Raw genomic sequence first — 22,705 nt, forward strand, 5'->3', positions numbered from 1 at the left:
AGAGATGTGGGTGATGGGAGATAACAGACAGTGAAAGATATGAAATTATAATATATAATTGATCAAGGATTGATGAGGGTAGGAGGGAGGGGAAAAAAGAGGAGCTGATATCGAGGGTTCAGTAGAAAAAAATATTTTGGAAATGTTGATAGCAACATGTATATAAGTGTACTTAATACAATTGAGTGATGGATTGTTGTAAGATTTGTAAAAAAATATTTGTAGGAGGCCCCCAATAATATGATTAATTAAAAAAAGAGGAAATACCAATGAATAACAGTTCATGGTCTCCTGTTATTCACATGACAAACAGGACTGGTCCCAGCAAGCTAAACTGTAGGTAGAAGGCAGGTAGGTAGAATATGAGATCTCACAGCTCATGTTCTAAAGGAAGGTATCTAGGAACAGGTATGAGACATGGTGGATCTCATCTGCAGTGCTATCTATTGTTGGTAGTTACTGTCCAGTTGGCTCACCCAAAACAAATATACAAATCAACAAACAAACTCACTGCCATTGAGTGGATACCCACTCCTAGTGATCCTAAAGGACAGGGTAGAATGGCCCTTGTGTGTTTCTGAGACCGGAGCTCTTCACGAGAATAGAAAGCCTCGTCTTTCTCCCTCGGAGTGGGCTGGTGGTCTTGTACTGCTCATCTTGTGGTCAGCAGCCTGACCCATAACCACTGCACCACCAGGGCTCCTACACGAAACCCTGCCAAGTCCCGCGTCATTCCGTGGTCAGTCGTGGAGCAGCCTGTTGTGATCCACCGGATTGTTGTCATCAGAAGCTGGGAAGTACAGCACCAGGCTTTCCTTCTGAATCCATTGTCATCTGGAAGCCGGTTCAGCATGGTGTCCTACAAACAAACACATGGCCTACAGGGCAGGGCAGAACTGACCCTGTGGGTCTCCAAGGCTGTAACTCGTTACGGGAGGTGAAAACCTCATCTTTTCCCCAAGGAGCGGCTGGAGGTTCCCAACGCTTTCAGCTTAATAGTAACATGCAAATCTCAACCGACAGGTGACTGCGCACGAGGCGCCTCGGTGGGGAATCACACCCTGGCATGGAAGATGAGGGTCACCGCCCCCAAGCAGTTACTGTCCACTGGACTCCCACTCATGCTGCCCCCGCCCCCCCCCCGACTGTGCTCCAAGGCTCATATTTCATAAGCAGATGGGCTTTCCTTCTGAGGCACTCTGGGTGATTTGGAGCCTCAGTGTTTCACTGAGCAACTGAACATGCTGTTCGCAGTCTCTAGGGAAGACGGGCCTGTCATGGCAGGCGTTAAACTAGTCAGCCTAGTGACTGCTGCCCCGCACGCAACTCCAGAAAAGCCTTTCACTGAAGCTCCAGTCACCTGGCGCAGCGTCTCCAGTATGGTTACTTACGGAGTCGTATCAGTACTCTGGCTGGGAGTTTGCCAGTGTTTATTATTATTATTATTGTTTGCCAGGGTTTTTATACACTCCTATGAAACACTAGGATAATGGTTTTGACCCTCGTTAGTGTGAGTGGCTGTGCACGTGTCTGGTATACCTACTCCCACTTACCGCCATAGCTCAGTTCCGAAGACCAGGTTGTTGAGCGAAAATGCATATTATTCAAAAATGGAGATGACCCTCCCCAATAACAGCATGGATGATGATAATGTGGTCACCTAACTGCCAACTCACTGAGCAGTACGGCGCAGCCACAGTGGCACACACCTTAACCATCTGTGGCACTCACCGAATCTGATGTCAATGTAAGGACTAAGAGTGCAGGGGTGGAGTCTAGGCTGTCAATCTGGAGAGAGCCAATGAGACTTCTGGGTGGGCATGACCTTCTCCTGAGAATTCTGGGACTTCCTCCTTGGAGGCAGAAGACGCCTCTCTCTCTCTCTGCCACTTCCTGGGAGACATTGCAGAAGACAAGTCACATGGACGCAACCGCAACCAGACCTCGGAAGCCGGAGAAGCCACAGAAAGACCCCTGCCAGCGCCGAGATACTTACAACGCCACTGGACCCAAAGACTTTCTACCCACTGGCTTGCGATCATCCTGCATATGGCTTCGTTGCATGTGTTTCATGAGTCTGAAGGGACCTTTATAGAGATTGGTATTGGACATATGGGTCAATATCAGAATTATGGCCTTGGACTGGATTGGGTTGGGATGTTTTTTCAATGTTCAATTCCTCTTGTATATAAATCTTTCCCTTATATACATATGCATGGTTATGAATTTGTTTCTCTAGTCCACCCAGACTAACACCATCACAGCCAGCACTGTTCTCACCGCAGGCCCTAGTGGTGCTCATGCCTGTCAGATGTATGCCAATAGTGTGCAAAATAGTCCGTCAGTCTGTTTTCCCTATTGTCGTGCACGTGAAATATCAGACAGCACGGGTTGGTAAGTGAGGAGTGGGTGTGTCAACGTTTGAAGAGGTTTTGAAGAACACCTCAAGTAAAGAGAAGCCAAAAAAAAAAAAAAGTGCAGCAAGACTATAGATCAAAGATCAAACCAAAGGAAGTGCCAACATTCAGATGTGATGGTCCTCTGGGTCCACAGAGCACCTGAAATGATGTGCAAATGCGGCTCTGAGTTTCCCGCCGGCCAAGGCACCCAGAGCTGCAGGACCCGGAGGATAACAATAAGCATCCTTCCAAAAGAATCTGCAGGAGCAAGTAGGATATACAATACGCACCCACCGAGGAGCAGGCCTCTCTGAGGTTTGGGTGGAACACGTAGGGAACCGAGGGGCTGATCAGGAATCCAAGAACGTGCCCTGGAACGGATTACGGTGGTGACTGTACAGCTCTTTTTTATAAGACCGAACTGTGGAAGTGTATGATACATGGATCGTATGTCGATAAAACTACCTTTAAAAAAAGATGACCTCTTTGATAGATTAAAACAAAGCCACAGTGCCCTTCTGAGTTGACTTCTCTGCTTCGAATTTCACTGGGTGGCAGATCCCCTTAGAAGCCTCTATTGTTCTTTAAATCATTTTATCGGGGGCTCTTATAGCTCTTATAACGTTCCAGACATCAACTGTATCAAGCAGAAGCCTCTGTTTTCAGTGGGTTTATTTTTTAAGGCGCCAAAGAGACCAAGGTGAGAGTGTTACTGAGAGACCTTGTCTGTAACCATCCACTGATGGCAAAGGAATGTTTAAAAAATTTTGTTTGGAATGAGCCATGCATGTGTGAGCTGGAACCTAGAAGTAATACTTTCCGATTTACCCTAATATATGCGGAATATTTACTGAGAAAAATGAATCTGTAACATCTCAGGACAAGCATGACACACCTTCCTGGTATATTTCATTTAAATTTCACTAAAAGATTTTTCTCTGGCGCAGCAACGTCTTGTCTTACTACCACCAAGAGGTGGGGCGGGGAGGGGGAACTATTAAAAGGGGAACCGAGATTCATATGCGTTTTAAAGGCAAAGCACACGAGAGCTCCAGACTGTGCCCCCAGATTGTTCTGGAGCGATTGTGCTTAAAATAATAAACTCTCATCCCTATGGAAACGCAGCGTGGAAAACGATCCATTTCCCGAATGTTCTGTAAAGCCAAGTGGTGTGCTTTGCCCGGGAGTCAACTCCAGGGCTGTGTGCAAATGTAAGAAATATGGCTCGAAAGAAGGGGGGGTGATGCACGGCGGGCCAATGATACAGTGGGGGGCCGGCCGGAGACGCAGGTCCCTGAGGCCTCCCTGGCCCACTGCTGGTGTCATTAGCTCACAGCACCTGCCACCTGGTGCCCGCTGCACAGTGCCCTATCTGACGCCAGGCTGGAGAAGCAGCGAGCAGGCGGTGCCAGCCCTGGCCGGCGGCAGAAGGCGGATTCGCGCTCTCCCGCCGGGACAGGCAGGTCTCCGGGCGGAGGGGGCTGCGGGCGGCCAGGCTTCGCTCACGCAGGCCCGCGGCGCGCCCTCCCGCGGCGAGCCCGGAGCACTGCAGCGCGCTCCGAAGGCCGCACGGACGAGGACGGAGCGCGGGAGCCGAGGCGCCCGTTCGCCTCGGTGCGCCTGCATGGTGGCCAGAGCCTGCGCGCGGAGGTTGGCCAAGCTGCGGGCTAGGAAGCGCGGGACCCCCCCACTTCCACTCCCCCGGCGGCCGCGCCTTCGGGCTCTGCTGCTGGGCCCCGGAGCCGGAGGAAAAGCAGGGAGCTCAGGCGGGCGGGGCTGGCGTACGCCCCGATATTCCCGCCCCGCCGCGGGGATCGGGCGCCGCAGCAACCGCCCACCTCTGCCGGGCTCGCGCCGCGCGTGCACGCGGGTGGGCGTGGGCGGCCCGGGCGCTACGAGCGAGGCGTGCACGCGCCCCCGCGCGCGCCCTCCCCCTCCGGCCAGCCCGGCCTCGGCGCGCGTCACGAGGGGCGGGGGAAGGGGGTGGGGCCCGGCACCGGAGGGGCCCGAGCGGCGGCTGCGGAGCCGGAGCTGGGCGAGGGCGGCCGCGGTCCGGGCGGCGGCGACAGCGGCGGGAGAAGATGGTGGCTCTGGAGGTCGGGCCGGCTGGAGCGGAGCTTTATTCCCGGGCTGGGCACCCACGCTGTCATTAGCACCGCCTGCTCCCGCGGGCCCGCGGACCCAGCTGACAGGCGAGGTACCACCGCCGGGGTGGGGTGCGGTGCGGTGGGGTGGGGCGGGCTGGGTGCAGGGGCGCCCGGCACCGGTGCCGCGCCCCACGGAGCCCCGGTCCTCGCCGTAGGGCGCCCCGGGGCCGCGTGGAACAATAGTGCGGCTGAGCGGGGACAGTGGTCGACGGACGCGCCGAGGGCAGTGCCTTAGCGGCGGAGCAGGGCGCGCGCAGGGGGCGGAGAGAGATGCTGGGTGCCGGGGCAGATGCGCGCGGAGACGCCGGGGCGCGGGGGCACCGGGCGGGCACGACAGCCATGCCACGGCGCGAGTGTGTGTGTGTGTGTGTGTGTGTGTGTGTGTGTGTGTGTGTGTGTGTGTGTGTGAGAGAGAGAGAGAGAGATGGGGGGGGGTGCAGACCGGTGGTGTTGGGGGTGGTGGTGGTGACATTTCCAGGAATCCCCGCCAGGCTCCCTCCTCTCCCGGTGACTCGCGGAGAAAGTGCGAGGACAGGAGCGGTGGGGTGGGTAGGCTGCACTTGTGTGTGAAGTGGGGATGGGCGCGTAAACCCTGCGTGTGCCGGTGTGTGCCTGGGTGCACGGGTGGGGACCGTCTCCGCGATGCCCAGATTGCGCCCCAGAGATCCCTTAGTGCTCTGGCTTGGCTGTCACCAGCCAACACTGTGGGACAGTGTTTGTTATTTTGACCCTGAGCTTGAGCCCAGCCTCTATTCCGCTCCTCCGCGTAGCCGGCCCTCGTGTAGGGATTCTCGCTTCCCCTTTCTCAGGCATCTCGCCATGGGATGTGGAAGTGTGCGTGTGGCCTTGGGGCGCCTGGCCAGGAAAGGGGTACATGTTACACCCTCCAGGCTGCTAGCGTCCTGCCTTGGAAAACAGCTCCTGCTGCCCCTGACGCACACTACTCTCTCCAGCTCAGGAGCTGGAGTCTTGGGCTTCCTGACGCCGCACCTTCTATTGTTTATTTCGTGTCTGACCAGAAGGAGAAGGGTCTTCAGTGAGTGGCCCCACTCCTCTCCCTGTCCCCACAACTTAGAATGCCGTGGTCCAAGTAGGCCTTCTGCCACAGTTAAACCTCAGGGTCCCTGCGGTTCAACGGTGGGTGGTCTTTGGGCTGGTTCTTGTAGACAGAACTCTGGCAGTGTGTGCAGACATAGGCGGCTAGGCGAGGGATGTAGTGGATATTTAAAAAGAAAAAAAAAAGACCTTGCAGAGAAATGTATGGTACCCTGCGGTCAGAACGACGCCACCGGGCGTTTTCCTAGGAAACGGGGTACTCTGTTTCCGCAGCTCCCACTCCCCGGGGATTTCACCATGGCTAGGTGGTCCTGTGCGCCCTTGGACGCTGATATCCTGGGGGTCCCAGTTTGCTGGGGTCCCTGCTTTCCTACCTGATGTGGCCCACTAGGAGGGGCTTTGGGCAATGCCAGGCTAGCAGTAACTCACTCATTGGGAACAAGAGACCGAAAGGCATCAGCATCTGTAGTTGCTAGATTGCGTCCCTGTGATGAAGCTGGACTGGTGCGGGGATGGGTGGAGAGAGAGAGAGAGAGAGAGAGAGAGAGAGAGAGAGAGAGAGAGAGAGAGAGAGAGAGAGCGAGCATATGGCAAAGCCTATGAGTCCGCCGCAGCTTGACTCACCGGTGCCCATACTTCTGCGGTATTCCCTAGCATGAATGCATCTTTCCACGTAACACCTTGATGCGTCTTTATTCGAATGCAGTACCACTCCATGAACCTGCTGGGGACTGACGATGGTCACAATACCTTCGATCCGACTGCATTGTTGTCAGCATCCACACCGATGCCCCGGTCCTGCCAGTGCTGTCAGCGTTCATGGCCACCCAAGTAGAGAGCACAGTGCGCTGTTATGTTACCTGAGGCGTCTTCCTCTTTCAGAATTCTTTCTTTCTTGTTATAAAGGTCGCATGCTCTTCTGAAAATAACGATGCTAAAAGTAGGGCTATCAATTTTTTCTTCTTTCCATTGATCATTTCTTCATTAATGACATCTCTAGGCCAGAGGCTCTGGAAGTTGTCGACACAAAATAAATTTCTCCACGTTCTTCCAGTCAAGCCTTTTCCAATGTTTAATGTGAGGTTGTTGGATCACATCCAAGATCTAGGGAATAGATTTAGGAAAAATGAACTTTAAACCTTTGGGTCTTCACTCTTAATCTGCCAAATCTCTTCCTGAGAAAAGTACTCAGGGGATTTCTATAATGTGAGAGGTTTGGGTTGAAGAAAAAAAAGTAATAAAATCAAACAAAGTAAATCTCTCAAAAGGAAGTTTGTGAATATTAGGAACTATCAAGGTAGACAAACTATGTTTAGGGAGCCCTGGGAGCACTGTGGGGTCCCCACTGCACTATTACACCAAGGGCGGAGGTTTGAGACCACCAGCCACTCCTCGGGAGAAGATAGGGCTGTCTGCTCAGCAATGGTCTATATTCTCAAGAACTCCACATAAGGTGGCAATGGGCTTCGTTTGGGGAGGAAAGAAAACTAAGACGCCCAGGTGGCATAGGGGGTTACCCATTGGGCCAGAGGGTCAGCAGTTTGAAACCACCAGCTGCTCTGAGGGAGAAAGAGGAGACTTCTTACTCCGGAAAGATTGATAATCTCAGACACACAAGGGGACACTTCCACCCTGTCCTATTGGGTCCCCGTGAGTCAGGGTCGGCACCCTGGCAGTGAGTTTATGTTTAGAGAAAGGGGAATCTTATACCACAACGTAATTGATGGTTCGGAAATTAGTGACTCCTAATGTAAATGTAATCCTTTATAAATGGAATGCTTAGCTTTTCCAGGACTCGAGTAGGGAGGCAAACGGCACGGCCTGGACCCTGTGATGCATCTTTCCGGAGCCTGCAGCAACCACTCATGTTATGAGAGTGCCCTTTCTTCACATAGAGCGGTGGTTAGCTTTTCCTCTCCATTGTTGGGTCTCAGACTAGATTGTCTTCCCAAAGACCTGGGAGTCAACGATATCTGTGCATTGACTCATGAAGCCAAAAGCAATAAGTGGTCAGACCATTGGGAAGAGAGGACATTTATCCTGTGTGGAAGTGAATTGTGGGTTTTAAAAGTGAGAGAATTTCAAGCATTAAAATCCAGTTAACCCTTGAACTTACCGTATATACTCGAGTAGAAGCCGGCCCGAATATCAGCCTAGGCACCCAATTTTACCACAAAAATTGCATTAAAAATGTGCTGAAAAACTCAACTTGTATACAAGTATATATGGTATTTACAAATACCTAACAGTTGCCCAAATATCTAATCATTGCCTCTAATGTAGAGTCCTGGTGGTATGGTGTTTCTGTGTTGGGTTGTGATTCCAAAATTGACACTTCACAACCACCAGCTGCTCCACTGGAGAATGACTGGGCTTTTTACTCTCATAAACAATTAGAATCTCAGAAACCTGGTTGGGTGGGGGGTGGGGGCTCCGTATGAGTCAGCATCGACTCAATGAATCGATTGAGTTCTTGTTTTTGAGAATAGTTGCCCAACTGTCTCAGGCGCTGGAGACCTTTGGGTCAAAAGTAAGGAATGTTGGAAGGGGCTGGAGTTTCAAAGAATAACAAGATGAAACTCCTGCCCACCTAGGAGGCAAGAAAGGGCCCGTGCCTAGCTAACTGGAAGCGTGGTAGGAAATGCTACGTGTTGGTGGATGTGTGTTCCTGCAGTGCCATGGGAGGACTTGTAGGACAGTCAGGGAAGCTGGCACTGGAGCTGAGGCTGATGCAGGAAGGGAGGAAGGGCACGCTGCCTAACTAGGAGGATCAGCATAGCAGAGGCCTGGTGGTGGGAACATGTGTGCAGGCACAGGGGACAAAGACCAGTTCACATTGGCTGGAGCGCAGGGAAGGCCAAGAGGCATGATGAGAGAAACGGTAGGGAGGCGAGCTTCTGCTAAGGCTTTGGAGCAAGTTGCAGGCCAAGCTGAAGAGTGTGGATTTCCGTCAGTGCATAAAGTGGGGAGCCTGAGGTTCCTGAAGGTTCCTAGGCATGAGAAGGACTGTCCTTTGGGAGATGGCATTACAGCATGGTGTTGGATAAGGTGATATGAGAAACGGAAACAAACTAGTGGTCGGGAGACCAGAGAGACTCTCCGGCTGAGTCAGGGGTAAGAAGTGAGGCAGTGGGAGTGGAGTGGAGAGGGGGGTCAGCCCCAGGACAGGAGGTGCAGGCATGGTCTGAGGGGCCTGAACACTGATGAGAAAAGGCGGGGGGGGGGGAAGCAGGGAAGTCAAAGGTCAGGCTCAGCCCAGAGAATGGTGGTTAGGTCATTGTCAGAAAGAAGGATGGTGACTTGGGGCCTGCCAGGTGCGTCCAAGTGGAGGAAGGAGAATGCAGACACCGGGCTCCGCAGAGGTTAGAGCCCCAAAGAGAGTTGTTGTCCCCTGTAGAGGAGCAGTTTGGGGAGCCCTGGATGGCCAAAAAATAAAACACACGGAGAGAAGAACCGGGGACAAGGACAGGCTGCTTGAGGAGTTGGAGGTAAAAAGGACCAAGGACTAAGATCAGCAGGAAGCAGGAGGCGGTGGGAGTGGGGACCTACCGTGGACTCTGGGACCTGCCCTCAGTCACGCAGCACCACCCTGTGGATAGGGATGACCAAAGAAGAGCCCCGACCTGGGCCTCTAGCTTTCCTTCATCATCTCTGAGGTGGGTGCCTGCGGCAGCCCGGCATGAAAGCCAGTGGTCAAAAGGGGGACCGAGGCAGATAAAAAGTGGGAGGCAGTAAGGGCAGTCTTCCTCCCTAAGACATTGGGTGGGAACAGACGAAGAGAGGTCTTGGTGTACCAAAGGCATGGGAAAGGAGAGGGCAGGTGATGGTTTAGGGACAGGAAACCTGGAGCCTCGAGGAGAAGATGGATTGAGAAATGTAGAATGGCTGCCGCTACGTGGATTCCGATTCATGGTGAGTCTGTAGGGCACAGTGGAGCTGCGCCAGGACTGCGAATCTTCAGGGAAGCCAACCGTCCCTCTTTCTCCTTTGGAGCAACTGGTGAGTTTCACCTGCCAACCTTTCAGTTCATAGCTCTGCACTTTCACCGCGGTGCCACCAGGGCTTATGAAAATGCACAGGAAGGGTTAAATGGGTGGCATGAAGTCCCCAGGAACATGAGAGGGTCCCGGGTGAAGACAAGGAGGAGTGAGTGTTGGTCCTGAAACAAACAGGGCTGTTGACGCGGGGAGAAAGGGATTGGACCCCAGTCTCGGCAGTCAAATCGAAGGAGAGGTGGGCTGGCTGAGACCGTGGACAGAAGAGGAAGTCTTGGAGGGAGCACCTGGCAGGGAGCCCAAAATGGGGGGTGGGGTGGGAGATTATCCCCCAAGTCTGAAGGCCTGCTGCGATTGAAGAGGCTGACTGTGTGGGAACCCATCCACTCCGTGTGAGTTTTCTAATAGTGAGTGTCTCACTTTGTTCCCTCTGCCTTAAATCGAACCCAGAGAGAAACAGGTTGGCTTTTAAATCGTCTGAACAAAAGACTCCACTTGCCGTATTTTTGGGGACTTCTCTTTCCCCAGTCTCTCGAACCTACTACCCCCAGGAGACAACAGCTCTACAATCATGGAAAACTGCCAGTATTTTCCAAAACATCAGCTTCCCCCATGATACGGGCAAGATAGGACTTTACGAAGAAGTGTGCAGTTGAGTTTTCAAAATGAAAAGTCAAAGATAGCACTTCCCCATAACGCCTCATAAGCCCACAGGAGGCATTTGCTGCAGGGATACATGGATGGCTTTCGTTTCGTCGGCCAACAGACGTTGCTGCTGCTGCCGCCCCTCCCGCCCCCCATGTGTGGGAGGAGAACTGCTCAGCAGACTGCTCAGGCTGGCACTTCCTCAGACCCCTCTCTGGAGGCATCTCTGAGTGGCTTTGAACCACCAACCTTTAGGCTCGAAGTGAAGAGCTTAAACATTGGTGCCGGTGGATATAGTCGCTAAGGTCTACAAGGTCAGAGATTGGCCGGTGTGAAGTTTGTGGTGGTATGGAAACAAGCTTGCCCAGGCTGCTCTGTTTCTGTTTGAAAAAGGCATTGCATTGGCAAGTCCCTCCCACATCACACCATTGACTCGCTCCCTCCTCTGAAGAGGAGATGTGCTGTCATCACCCCCGTCAATTTCAGAACATTTTCTTCTCGTGTTCATCCTTGGTAGCGACCCCTTTCCCCCCATCCTCCCCTCCCATGCCCCTAGGTAATTATTAATCCATTGACCCTCTTTATAGATTTACCTATCCTGGGTTTCCTCTACCGAAAAAACATACAATCCACAGGCAGGAGGCAATCACATAAAAAACAATGACTAAACAAAACCTAAAATACCTCAATAGAAAAGAAAACAGAAAATGTTAAAACACTGAAACAAATTTAAGTAGTTAGTTTATTGTGTCAACCTGGCTGATAAACAGGTGGGGTTAATTGGAGGGCAGAGAGATAAATGGCTCAGTGAGCCTTGCCTTTCTTCTTCTCGGGTCTTGTGCTTTGTGATGGTCAGACCAGGGTGCAGCTGCCTTAGCCAGTACCCTGCTTCAGCTGGCAAGGCTCACTTCCTGCAAGACATCCCTGAGGAGAAGCCACATGGACCTACCCCGATGCAGCCCTGGGTGCTGGAGCAGCTGTGTGGAGACCCCTGCCAGCACTGAGATGCTTACACATTCACTGATTCAGCTTTCCTCCTGCAGTCGGTGTCATAGTGTGTGTTTTGTGAGATGGAGGAGGACTTTGTGGATCGGTGTCAGACATATGGGTTAATGTTAGACTTGTGGGCAGCACTGGGTTGGGATGTTTTCTTGATGTGCACTTAACCTTTACATAAAACTCTCTCTTGTACATATGAGTTTCTGTGTATTTGTTTCTCTAATGTACCCAGACTAACACAGAAGTTTAAAGTGGGTTAAAGGGGAGATCAAATGATAAGGTGTTAGATTTTAACCTAGCTACCCTGCCATAATTGACTTATTCCTTTTAAACTTAAAAAAAAATACCTCCCTCCCCCACCCCCCAAAAATAGTTGTGTGCTCTTTAGAATCAGGCTTCACATGCATGCTTAGTCCTTCCAGCTGTGGAGAGTGATGACTTCACTCACAATGACATCATTTAGAGATTCTTTCACCAAACATCCATTGAACACCTGCGATGGCCCACACTCTGGAGATGCCTTGGAATAATCCCCCTGAGAAGCTATTTCTAAAAAAGTTGAAGATGAAAAAAAGAGAGAGAGAGAGAGAGAGCCCTGAGGGTCCTGAGTCATGTCTCTACTAATTCAGGGCTCGTAGGGGCAGGAGGTTAAAAAAATAGATAAGCAGATAGATAGCATATGGAAGGTGCAAGGTGCTGAATAGATACCATGTCAGGTGCTGTTCAAGAGCAGGGAAGAGGCTGAAGCAGAGAAAGGAGGCAGATGGAGCATGGCCGAGGTATGTGCTGTTTTCCATCAGATGGGGAGGGGAGGCCTTGAGAGGAGGAAGCACAGAGACCTGAAGGAGTGAGCCATGCTGGTATTGACAGAAAGGGCCTTTTCTATGCAGAGAATATCAAAAGCAGAGGGCCTGAGTTGAGAGAGCAGGCTTGACCTATTCGAGAAGCCCCGGGGGAGCTGACTTGGCTTCTCTGCCCCGCCGGACCATGTGGTATCCCACCTGATAACGATGGATTGGTCGCTCTGGAAACCAGAGCCAAGATCACACCATCTTCGAGCTGACCTATGAGTCAGCCTGGGGTTTAGAAAAAGAGGGACGCTCTCAATCAAAGGTAAGGCCAGAAAACCAGAGGAGTGACTCTCTGTAGTGACAGAGGACTCTTAATTGCCACCGAGTTGATCCTGACTCATTCCCACCCCGTGTGTCAAAACTGCACCATGGGGTCTTCAAGGCTGGAACCTTTGGGGAGAAAATTGGAATGCCCGTCTTCCAGTGGGGAGAAAGATGGGACTTCTTTTTATTCCCATGAAGAGTCACAGTCTTGGAAACCCAAGAGGAGAGGGACAGTTGTACCCTCTCCCGAAAGGTCGCTATGAGTGGGCATCGACTTGCTGGCAGGGAGTGTGTTTTGTTGCTGCTGCTGTTCATTTGTATGAGCACCAGCCCCTCTCCCCACCCCACCCCCCCAGCTGCCAGGGAGCCAGTTCCAGGCCATGAAGACCCCGTACCTATCTGGATATAGCTGTGCTCTGTGTAGTTTGTTTTTCAAGCAGATTGCTAGGTATTTGTTCCATGGCACCTCTGAGTGGACTTGAACCTCCCACCTTTCAGTTAGCAGCCTGCGCCTTCATCCTTAGCAGCACCTTGGGAATCCTCTACATGCATCGTGATAAGAGGAAATGCACCAAATCCTAGTCACGGTGACCCCATGGTGAGTAGAACAGTGCTTCACCGGACTTTCGGGGACTAAGATCCAGGGTGCCTTTGAGTGGATTCTCACTGCTGACCTTTGAGTTAGTGGCTTTCCCCTTTGTATTTGCCCCACCCAACGGCTCTTTACATTCGAAGGATAGTTCGGCCATTTCCAGAGATGTAAGTCATTCTGGTGTAAAGATGAGGCCAGAGCTCTTTCACCTAGACTGCTGCAGACAGCTGCTTTTCAAAGAGGACACAGCTCGCTGGTGGTGCTGGAATCGTTTAGATCCTGAGACCAAGACCAAGACTTGGAACCAGGTAGCTTATTTGCAATGCCACGAAGCACAAGAATGAGAGTGGAGAACACGAGAGAGGAAAGCCCGTAACGTGGGGGTGGGTGGGTGTTGATGGGCAAAGGAGACTCCGTCCTCCTGGGAAGTCTGAGAAACTGTGTAGACTTCTTAGAATTGTCCACCAGGGAACGGGAACTTTGGAATATTTCCCCACCCGTTCATTAGTTGAGAGTTGCCCTCCATAACTACGAAGCCCTCCTGCCTTTGAGAGCTGCCGTTTGCCTGAGCAAGCTCGGCAGACACCGGAGAACACTCCCAGGAGAGGCAGGGTAGCCAGGTGGGCTGCAGGTGAGTATAGAAGCTATAGGTGAACCGAGAAGGAACCTGGGGCAGGACATCAACAGCATCTATCCCATATGACAAAAGAGATATCCTAATAATAATATCAGGTAAGAATTAGTGTGATAGCAGTTGTCAGCATGTTAATTGAGGGAGTTTAATGTATTGTATCAGCTGCCTGCCATTCAGTTTAAGTCCAAGACAACTCTCAAGAGCTCTTGGTTACTGGAACGCTGGTTACCGTACATGCACACATCTAAGGGGCCCTCGATTGTGACTGCCCAAACCAAACCTGTGGCCATCCAGTCAGACTGCCACCTCGTTCACCATTGGAGCTGCTGGCGGTGGCTCCAGTCTCCCAAGGAGAAAGCGTGAGGAATGCATTCAGGCTCCATCGAAGGTGCCCATTTTAGGAACAATGGTACGGAGGGAAATGTTCGCTTATAGCTCATCCATTTGTTGAGTCGCGTCCATTTAGGGTCACAGTATACAAAATTAATAATTTAGAAACGCAAAATCCACTCTCCCATTTTACAAAATCATTTCAGGCAAGCGGTCCCCGTGCTTCTTGAGCTTCAGAGACACTGTCATTATTTTGGCACCAAAGCAGATTCATTTCTCTCACACTCGTGTGTTGTATAGTCCTTGCATCTCCGTGTGATGTTTCCGCTACGCATTTATGTCAGGGTCTCCGTGCTCATTCGTGAGGAGCCTGGTGACCTAGTGGGTCACACATGGGCTGCTAACCACAAGGTCAGCCGCTGGGGTCCTCCAGCCATTCTGCAGGAGAAAGACGAGGCTTTCTATCCCAGGGAGAGCGGCTGGCTCCGAAACCTGCACGGACAGTTTGCCTCTGTCTTTTAGGGCTGTGATGAGTCAGACCTGGCTCGATGGTTGGTGGTTTTGTTTGGGTTTGTGGTGCGCACAGAACATCCATCTTCTTCTGTTCTTCATTTCTCCCTGTAGGTCGTGTGTGCATGATTGCCACAGTCTGACTAGAGCTCTGTGTGACATCCAATACAGGAGAGAGAGAGAGATTTACGTGCATTGGTGTTACAAGCTTGGCCTCCTTTAGCCATTCATTCATCTATCCGTCCTATCTCGATCATGTGACCTCCGTAAGCCTTCCAACCGAGTATCGATCGAGGTTGTCGCAGGCTAGTTCCTCTCAATTGTTCTCCAGCAGCCCCTGACAAGTCTACCTCTGTCCATAGCACCTGCAGTCTGACCAAGTGGTTTCTTTTATCAGCTCTCTGCCTCTAAATCCAGCTACCCTCCCATCTAATGTTAATACATTGCTTCACGTTTAATTCTTGTATCTTGGAAGGGGCCCCCGTGGCTCTGGTGGGTTAAGCCACTAAAAGCAAGGTCGGTGACTCAAAGCCCCCCATCACTCTGCAGGAGAAGGGTGACGCTGTCTCCGAGACCCCAGGGAGCAGTTCTCGGTCCTAGGGGTCCCTGTGAGTCAAGATTGCTGGGAAGGCAGTGGGGGCTTTGTGAGGGGGAGGGCGGATGGGAGGCAGATAATATTGGAGATAAGATTTTGTGCTTTTTGAGCATCCAGAAGAAAGAAATTGAGAGACTGTCTGATGATATGGCAGAGTAGCAGGATTCTAATATAAGATGATTCTCTCTTTTCAAGCGTATAATTTCTTGGGTAATAGAAATTTCATAGTATTTTGGATATGTGACTTGACCGTGGGGGTTATTGTCAGGGTTGGATGAAGGTCAAACAGCTCTTGTCCCCTAACGTCCCTCTTCAGCCCCCTCCTCTGCGCCATGGTTGATTAATGTACAACTAGCTGGAAAACCATCCCACTCGTAATGCCACTGATCGATGCTGACTCATTGCCACCTGTGTCAGTCTGGGTGCTTTAGAGAAACAAATCCACAGAAACTCATGTATGAGAGAGTTTTATATAAAGGGCAAGTGCACATCAAGAAAACATCCCAACCCAGTGCTGCCCAAGCCCACAAGTCCAACACTAACCCATATGTCCGACACCAATCCACAAAGTCCTCCTCCATCTCACAAAACACATGCTATGACACTGACTGCAGGAGGAAAGCCGAATCAGGGAGCGTGTAAGCATCTCAGCGCTGGCAGGAGTCTCTACATGACTGCTCCAGCACCCAGGGCTGCATCGGGGTAGGTCCATGTGGGTTCTTCTCAGGGACGTCTTGTAGGAAGTGAGCCTTGCCAGCTGAAGCAGGAACTGGCTAAGGCAGCTGCACCTGGTCCGACCATCAGAAAGCAAGAGACCAGAGAACTCGAAAGGCGAGGCTCACTGAGCCATTTATCTCTCCATCCTTCAATTAACCCCACAAGTGTTTATCGGCCAGGTTGGCACAATAAACTTTAACTATATCACCACCCTATAGGACAGAATAGAACTGCCCCTGACCGTAACTGTTTATAGGAGTCGAAAGCCCTGTCTTTCTTTTGTGGAGCAGCTGGTGGCTTTGAACTGTTTATCTTGAGGATTGCAGCCCAGTGTGTAACCACTCTGCCACCAAGGCTCTGGGAAAACTATAACGATGGTTTAGTTCCTAAAGGCGTTGATGAACCAGTAATCCAAATGATGCAATCAGTCATGTTTCTGACTTTTGGTAAATGAAACATTTTATTGCGAGGTCAACTCTGTATGCAGTAGCAGGCACGCTTTGCTTTAAAGATAAGCAACACCGAACAAGTTGCACAAAAAATCCTTTCTTTTTCCTAAATTATACCAGTTGTATAATTTAAATGCAGAGGGAGCTCCACTTGCCATTTAAATAAATCTGACTTAGCTGAAATAATTGTCCCCTAAATTGACCATTCAGCAAGTGAGAATTTGATAGTGGGCTTCCCTAAAGTGGATTACACTCAATTGCGGTGGTTTTTGATTTTTTTTTGAGCAAGAGTAAGAGGAATATTTACAGCAGATCCCAGCAGTGGAGATGAAAGTGTGTATGAATAAGCAAGCAAGCGAGGAAGGGAGCACACACACATGGACACACACACACACACACGCCTACATGCACGCACACGGACAGACCCGCACTCGCACACAGGGACATGTCTCTGAAGCAAAAGTTTCACTCACCAATGCTTGCTCTTTGTTATGTGTGTGAGGGAGGGAATGTTCCCCCCCCTTCCCCCCATCTGTGTTGTAAATCCTGACTTCTCTGCCTGTGGCTCTTGGTCTCTTTGGGAAGGTAGTCTTTGTTATGCTAACAAGCCCAGGCTCCTGTGGGATGTGCTGGGCTTCAATCTCTTTTGAGATATGAAACAGGACAAATACATACGGGGTAAGACAGATGACCAGACACAGGAAGGTCGCCCGGGAGCAGAAGTTCAGGGACAGGGATCTTCCTGCCCCAGAGGCAACACACACAGAAAACCTTTCCCAGAACTGGTACCCTGCATGGGAATGGATAGCAACCCAGACTGAGGACAGAAGTTTCCATTTGTGAGCGCCATCCACCAGGGGCATTTCTGTTTGAGCAGCACTAGCCGACGAAGACAGTTGCTTTCTATCTTTCTGTTGCTTTCTGAAATGTTGGTTGCCAACCCACCAACCCGATTTTTAAAGCTGATGCGTCCTAATGTGCCATTTCTATATGTTGCTCTTTTTGTTGTTAGTTGTTAGTCGGCTCTGACTCACAGCGACCCTACGTATGTACAACAGACAAAACACAGCCCGGTCGTGTGCCGTCCTTCCTGGTGCCGTTATGTTTGAGCCCATCCATGCAGCCACCGGGCCCCTCCATCTCATCGCAGGGCTTCCTCTTCATGGATGCACCCATCAGGAGAGCCTCCCGACCTTGCCCCTGCATGGATCTGAACTCACTAACATACGGGGCTACTTCCCGCTGTACATGCATAGTGTCACAGTATTCCCAAAGGGAGATTTTATTTGTGAGCGAAGATGCTATTTCACAAAGAAGAAATTATTCGCAGGTAAAGTGAGCGAGTGGCTTTGGAGACGCAGCGGCCTTCCTGGACTTCGTGGAGCGCGCCAAGGCCCCCGGCCCCCACCCACCGCTTTGCTGGGATGCCACTCACATCCGTGGCCACTCTCTCCTTGCAGTTCCTCTTTGCTTCCTCTCTGTCTCTCCAGCCGCCACCCCCAAGTCCCAGAGTGCTGATGGCCAGCTAAAGGATTTTATTCTGAATTTCAACCTCACATGTTTCCTCCCGGATATGAGAACAGTTTTTACGCTCAGCTCCTTGAAAATGCAAGGACATCCCCCGCCCCACCCCAAATACACACACACACACACACACACACACACCCGCCCCACCCCAAATACTCTCTCTCTCTCTCTCTCTCTCTCTCTCTCTCTCTCTCTCTCTCTTACTTCTTCTCCTGAGCAAACTCCTTGGGGAGTTTTGTCCTAAAGGAACTAGAATGTATTCCACAGATGTACTGTTTCCATAGTGTTAGCTCGCACGCGAGTCTGACCTAATAGCATGCTCAGCTGTGATCACATCCTTTATGGCGGTCCGTTTGTCTGTTACAAATACGATGCCTTCCTTTTTAGGAAGCGCATCAGTGAGAGCAACAAGAAGGGAACAGCACGTGGTGCTAAGACCTGCACACGAGGAACTCACTTGCTCCTCCCCATTGTGTCATGTACCCTTCACAGCCACCCTGGAGGGAACCCATACTGCACATAGGACTTTCAGGCTCTCAGAGGGAGTCCTGGTAACATCGTGGTTACACATTTGGCTGCTGACCACAAGGCCAGCAGTTCTAAACCACCAGCGGCTCCTTAGGAGAAAGATGGGGCTTTCTACTTCTGTAAAGAGTTACACTCACATAAACTCACAGGGGCAGTTCTACCCTGTCCTGCAAGCTTGCCGTGAGTCAGAATTGTCTCCACAGCAGTGAGAAGGAGAGAGCTCCTCTCAGTGGACAATGTGGCTTGTCTCAGGTTCAATGACAGAAACAGGCCCAGCCAGACACCTGCCCCAAAGTCCTCTTTGCCATCCACCTGCTAGAGACTAAGGGCCCAGCCGTAGGCCTACCTTAGCAAGCCTAGCCGGACTCCTATATATGTGTGGTCCTCATCCTTACCGGTGTTTCCATGGGGTGTTGTTCCCTGGAGCCCTCGGGGGTGGCTCGGTGGTAGAGTAAGGTTTCCCAAGGACCTTTGAGTAGGACACGCTGTGCTCCCCTGGGGGAAAAAAAAGCAGGTGGACTGTTGTGGCAGGAAGTCATCCTCAGCTCAGCTTTCCTAGACTTTTTCTTAATGATGTGGTTTTCAGTTTTCATAAAATTACCCAATAAGGCTCCACGCCCATCCTGTTCTTTCCAGGAAAGCTATCCAGATGACCGCTTTGGGAATCTCAAAAAAACCCCCCCAAAAAACAGTATAACCTTCTGAGATGGCCTCTGTGCCTGGAAATTCATGGGCCCTGCAGATGACCTTGGAAGCTACAGCTCTGATGGGATCGTCCTCCCTTCCTTCCTTCCTTCCTTCCTTCCTCCCTTCCTCCCTCCCTCCCTTCCTTCTTTCTTCCCTTCCTCCCTTCCTCCCTCCCTCCCTTCCTTCCTTCTTTCTTCCCTCCCTTCCTTCCTCCCTTCTTCCCTCCCTCCCTCCCTCCCTCCCTCCCTCCCTCCCTCCCTCCCTCCCTTCCTTCCTTCCTTCCTTCCTTCCTTCCTTCCTTCCTTCCTTCCTTCCTTCCTTCCTTCTTCCTTTTCTTTCTTCCCTTCCTCCCTCCTCCTTGCTTCCTTTATTTCCGCACCTTAAGGAAATTCAGTCACGGGTATTATGGAGAGAACTGTCTGCAGGCATCCATGGGTCGCGCAGACATGTCCAAACACGTTTGGTTTTCAATAAACCTGCACACGCACGAGCTGGAATCTGAGTAGCGATACTTTTAGAAACCACCTAGTGTGTCGATGTCCCAACCAAGCGTTACATATGGATACTGAAGTTGGAATTTCGTATAATTCTTATAGGTGGTGAAATATTTTCTGCTTTTGATCCCTCCCCCAATCATATAAAATGAAAATAATATTAATTCTAGTTGCTGGGCAGTAAGAAAACAGTCAGGGCTAGATTTGATCTACTGACCTTAGGTTGCTGACTCCTGCTATATTCTCCCATAGCACTTCCACCACCCCTAGCCAGCAGCCACGGCCACTGTGGACGACAGCCATCTGTGCCCCTTGTTCCATTAATTCCTGTCCTCCCAACACATCCAGCCCCGTACAGCTATTTGGTCTCCTTCGCTTCAGTCAGCCTTGACCAACTGGATAGGATAGTAACATAGAGTCTCTGCATGCCTTACCAGGTGGGCTCTGACGCATGCTGACCTCACAGGTGTCAGATCGAACTGTGCTCCACAGGGTTTCCTGTAGCTGCTGTGGGGACAGAAGATCCTTCTTCCAAAGGGGCTCTGGATGGATTACAACCACCAACCTTCCCGTTAGTGATTGAGTGGATTAGCCATTGAGATAGTTAAAGTTTATTGTGCCCACCTGGCCCATAAACACATGTGGGGTTAATTGAAGGGCGGAGGGATAAATGGCTCGTGAGCCTTGCCTTTGGAGTTCTCGGGTCTCTTGCTTTTTGATGGTCGGACCAGGGTGCAGCTGCCTTAGCCAGTTCCTGCTTCAGCTGGCAAGGCTCACTTCCTGCAAGACATCCCTGATGAAGCCACATGGACCTACACACCGATGCAGCCCTGGGTGCTGGAGCAGCCATGTAGAGACCCCTGCCAGCGCTGAGATGCTTATATGCTCCCTGATTCAGCTTTTGTCCTGCTGTGGGCATCATAGTGTGTGTTTTGTGAGATGGAGGAGGACTTTGTGGATTGGTGTCGGACATATGGGTTAGTGTTGGACTTGTGGGCTTGGGCAGCACTGGGTTGAGATGTTTTCTTGATGTGCACTTAACCTTTATATACAACTCTCTCTTATACATGAGTTTCTGTGGATTTGTTTCTCTAAAGGACCCAGAGTAACACAGCCACCCAGGAACTCATATGCTCTGTGTTTCACACACAGAGTTATGGAGTGTCTGCTGAGTTGAATTAGTGGGGATAAGAAAACCTGTTGCTTTTCTTCATGCCTTATTTTTTTTTAACCTAAAAAAATGATACCTGTGTTCTAATAAACCTTTGGGGGCAATTGGGTTACCATTTCATAATTACATTTAAAGACTTATGGATTCTTGGCAGGGAAAAAAGAATCTTCCCCTTGCCCTTAACCATAAAAGGAAAAAAAATGCAAGGATGAAGGGATCGAAAACAAACAGACAAAATAAACCCAGCATTCACAAAAGAGCTTAGTAGGGGATGAGTACAATAGCCTGCTTCCCGTGGGCTTTCTCTCACTGCCGGGAGCTCTCGGGGCTGCCGTGCGCCCATGCCCAGGCTGCCAGCTGCCTGCATTTTATTGGGCTTTTCCAGAAATCCAGCACGGGGACGCTTGCATGCGCTATAAGTGACAAGAACCCCACCCACTCACTCACTCACTCACATCAAGGCGATGTCAAGTCACAGCTGCCTAGAGGACAGGGGGGAACTGCCCCTGAGACTGTCACTCTTCATGGGAGTAGAAAGCCTCCTCTTTCTCCTGAGGAGCGGCTGGTGTTTCAGAACTGCTGATCTTGCAGTTAACAGCCCAATTCGTAACCACTATGCCACTGGGACTCCCTAGTCCCGCATCGTTTGAAAGCCCCATTTGAGCCGCTGCATCGTGGGCCACCTTGTTGGTTTTGGAAGTGTTTGCCGTACAGCTCCCAGCATCAGAACAACTGTATGACACAACCCAGCACAGTGTGACCACCTGGAGGCAGTGGTGGTTTATCTGCATTAGCGCAACCATCCTGAAGGGTCCTGCACTTCTTTTCTCCAAAGTATGAGACCTTGAGCACACACCCTTTTTTATTTCTTGGGAAGTCTAAGCTCGGAGCCAGAATTATTAGGAAATATAGGGATTTAAAGTTTTCTTTGCAAAATGAGCTGGAAAGAAACTGGATGATAAATTTACAGTGGTGTGTGTATCTTTGTGTGTGGTTTGCTTTCCCCAAATAGTCTTTGATGCATGTGTGACTAAATAAGGTGGGACATGTATGTGGGTAAGTGCATGTGTAGTTAAGACCTCCTGGTTGCTTAGTGGGGGCCTGTGGGGCTGCTCACCAAGGGGTCAGCAACTGGAATCTCGCAGCCCCTCCGTGGGAGCGAGTTGAAGCTGTCTGTTCCTGACCAGGGGTACCATCTTGGAAACCCCAGGGAGCAGTTCTCTCCTCTCTGGAGATGGGGTCACCCCGCATCAGAGTCGACGCCATGGCAGTTTGGTTTGGGAATATGCATGCCTATTTCAAAGATCGGAAGAAAGGGATGTGCTAGATTATCAGCTCACTGACAAATCACCGCGACTACACACCCTCATTCAAATTTGGCCGATAGTTAAGTTACTTTTTATTAGATTGCTCCTCTTTAAGCCCGACAAAAAACTGATTAAGTTGCCCTAACCAGACACGTTTAACATGAATTGTAAAATGTGCTTTCTACTGAAAAAGGACCTGAACAAACAACCACCCTCACAGCTCACGCTAGGGAGTCACTGTGACTTACAGCAGCTCCGTGTCTATAGGACAGGCTCAGAGTACCCTATGGACAGTGAGACTGCTTGCTCACAGGCGGAGAAAGCCACATCTTTCTCCCTCCTCGGAGTGCCTGGCGGATTCGAACTGCTGACCTTGTGGCTAGCAGCCCAACTCATCACCCACTACGTCGCCAGGGCTCCTGCTTGGCAAGGTGTCTCTTGCTCAGGAAGGTAAAGGGTTGGAGAAAACGAGGAAGACCCTCAATGACATCAACTGACGGCACGATGCCACCATGGGTTCACACAGGGCCACGAGCATGCGGTTGGCGCAGGAGTGGATGGGGGTCCATTCTGTGGCCCATACGTTAGGTCCCTGTGATTTGGAACGGACTCGACGGCACCTAACAACTTCCTCCCTGGCATAGATTGCTACCGCGGTGGCAGGTAATGCCCAGTTTCAAAGGCAGCGTTTTAAGCCCATGCTAAAAGCGCTTATTACATTTAAGGGACGTGAGGTATTTGGAGCCTGCTTGGGGAAGAGTGGGGGCTGAGAGTCTCAAAATTGTACTCTCTGTTATGTCTGAGATGC

General features: G+C 50.9%; 1 protein-coding gene across 2 annotated transcripts in view; it reads left to right on the forward strand.

Annotated features, from left to right (window-relative positions):
* Positions 1-4,396: 4,396 nt before the first annotated feature.
* The window catches only part of APBA1 (amyloid beta precursor protein binding family A member 1), a 265,113-nt gene continuing 246,804 nt past the window's right edge, over positions 4,397-22,705 (forward strand). For both annotated transcript variants that reach the window (XM_075560557.1, XM_075560558.1), the window contains exon 1: positions 4,397-4,596. The gene's annotated coding sequence lies outside the window, so the exon portion shown is untranslated. The remainder of the gene's footprint in view (positions 4,597-22,705) is intronic.

The sequence above is a fragment of the Tenrec ecaudatus genome, chromosome 10, assembly GCF_050624435.1.
Source record: "Tenrec ecaudatus isolate mTenEca1 chromosome 10, mTenEca1.hap1, whole genome shotgun sequence".
Taxonomy (NCBI): Eukaryota; Metazoa; Chordata; class Mammalia; order Afrosoricida; family Tenrecidae; genus Tenrec; species Tenrec ecaudatus.